At 52.1% G+C, this 2,287-nt stretch overlaps 1 protein-coding gene across 1 annotated transcript in view; it reads left to right on the forward strand.

Moving 5' to 3' along the window:
* The window catches only part of LOC104076339 (SH2 domain-containing adapter protein F-like), a gene marked incomplete at both ends in the record, with an annotated part of 3,718 nt that overhangs the window by 383 nt on the left and 1,048 nt on the right, over positions 1-2,287 (forward strand). The window lies entirely within an intron of this gene.

Genomic DNA, 2,287 nt, shown 5'->3' on the forward strand with positions numbered 1-2,287 from the left:
CTTGGCACTGCTAGTAATCCCTCAGACGAATAAAATTATGTGCCTCACTGCTCACTCGAATGTGTCTCGTTACAACTTCCAGCTCTGGCTTCTTGTTACCCCAGGTTTTTTGTAGCTTAGTTTCATCGGAAAATAAAGTTTGTGTGATCCCGTTGTTGATAGAAACATGGGTACCCATCCCTGCCTCCCCAGCCCACGTAACCATTGAAGGCCTTGCTCAGCCGTGATGTAGAGAGGGCGTTACGCTGCTTTGGGAAACCTCACCCCCACAGCACGGTTTGGTTTCTGCTTGGGTTTTTGCACCCTCCCCAAGTTTTCCAGATTCCCTTAGTGCCAAAACTGCATGAAGCGTTGCCGCACATGTCCTGCTAGGGAGAAGCTGCCCAGAGCTCCTCATCCAGCTCTTTCGGGACTATTGGGGCAGCCCAAACCTGCGAAATCAAAGCTGTTACTGTCCTGAAGATAATGATGGATTAGCGAATACCTTCTTGCCCTCCTGCCGGACAAGTATATTAGCTCTGTGCCTCGCAGATGTGAAAAAAGTATTTATTGAGCACTTCAGTCATCTCTGCGCAACAACAGGCCACGTATCCTTATGCTTTTCTCAATATATTTTAAGTTTCTCCAGTGGTCTCTGTACCTGTATTGCTCCCTGGTGGTTTCAGCCTCCCTTGTTTATTTCCCAGTGACACAATTGTGAATTAGATTGCTCCATCTCTCTCTATACTTTTTTTACATTTTGCTGCCTTCAGCGCCAAACCAGGGCAGAAGTTTAGCTGAAAATATTCTTTCTTCCTTGTGCACTTATAGCTTTCAGATCAGACAACAAGCCTTTCCGGAAAAGCTCACTCCTTTCCTTTTTTTTGTCAGAATTTTTACTGATGTTTTAATTTTCTCAATATTTTTTCCTTGCCCTGGCTTGCGAGCAATTTTGAAGCGACAGCTTCTGCTGGTTGATGAGTCGTATTCGAGGCTGCGAGAGGTCCTCTCAGCCATTGCCTCGTGGGTGGCATTAGCCAGCATCTGTGTTGGAGAGCCTGGGAGGTGGCATTGGGATGTGGATAGGGCTTCTTCCCTTCCCAGTGTGGGTGCCCCTTTCCATCACCCCTCTACAAGCCAGTCACCCATTTCTTTGGGTTTTTTTCCTTACTTCTTACTGCCCATCCTTAGCTTTGTGGCAAAAATGGCCAAATCCTCTTCTCACACGGCATGTGTCTCCCCAGAGGAGACTGCAGCCCATCCAGGAGCTGCTCGGGCATTGCCTGTCCTGGGCTGTGCTTGCAGAGAGCCCACAGCTGCAGGAGCATGATTTTTACTCCGTTGCCTTTCTCTGTAGAGGCTTTTCAAGGAAATCCCCTGGGATGCTTTTTATATAGCTGTAAGCTGGCTGTCTGCGTCTCTCTCTCTATTTTTTTTTTTTTTTATTGAACTCTTTCCTTTCTTCCTTGAGGAAGGAGGCGCAGATGAGGAGATTGTCTGAAAGAGAGCTCTGGTGCTGACCTAAAGCCCTTTTGTGCTGCTGTACCCATATTGTGTCAGGTAGCTGGAAGGATTTAACCCTGCCGTGACAGTCCTGGCTGGTCCAGGCTAGGTAGCCCCACGTTGCCTGTCTTGGGCAGAGTTGTAGTGTCGTTGGCTCGAACGCTTGGGGAATGAGTCCCTCCTGGCTCGCGCCTCCCTAAGAGTGACTGAGGCCATGCTGCAAAGGTTTGGGTCCTTTCTCATGTCTGTAAGGTGCTTGGCAGGAGCAGCACCTGCCCCTTGTCCTCATCCCATCCCTGCTGCTGGCTGTGATGCAGCATGCTCGCTTGGGCATCTCTCCGGTGGTCCGGTCTCAGTCACGTCCCTGAGCTTGTGACAGAGACCCGGGGAGTGATTTGGGCAAAACACAACAAGCATCACCCCTCTGTGGACAGCGCTCTGGCTCTGGACTGGCACTGATCCTGCACTGGGGTCCTGTGTATCTCTCCCCTGCCAGCGCTAGGCAAGGGCTGTCTGCAGACAGGGTGCGGCGCCAAGGGCAGCACCCGTGGGCAGCTCTGCGTGTTAGTGGTGTGACCGCGTGTGCAGGATAAACCTGTGCACCTTCACGGGGTGCCCGCACAGCTCTTCCCCACACCCCTCTGCTGGGACACAGGATGCGGCCGGCTATCGCTTTTCCTCGGCCCCTGGCGGGGGGCTGCGGCTCTCCCCCCTGCCCTCCCCTGGGGTGGCTGGCTCCCTGCCTCTCGGTGCTAAATGGATTGCAAACCCATTCTGCTAATGCAGCACGGCTGCCCATTACCGG

Source organism: Fulmarus glacialis, unplaced genomic scaffold, assembly GCF_000690835.1.
Source record: "Fulmarus glacialis isolate BGI_N327 unplaced genomic scaffold, ASM69083v1 scaffold32524, whole genome shotgun sequence".
NCBI lineage: Eukaryota > Metazoa > Chordata > Aves > Procellariiformes > Procellariidae > Fulmarus > Fulmarus glacialis.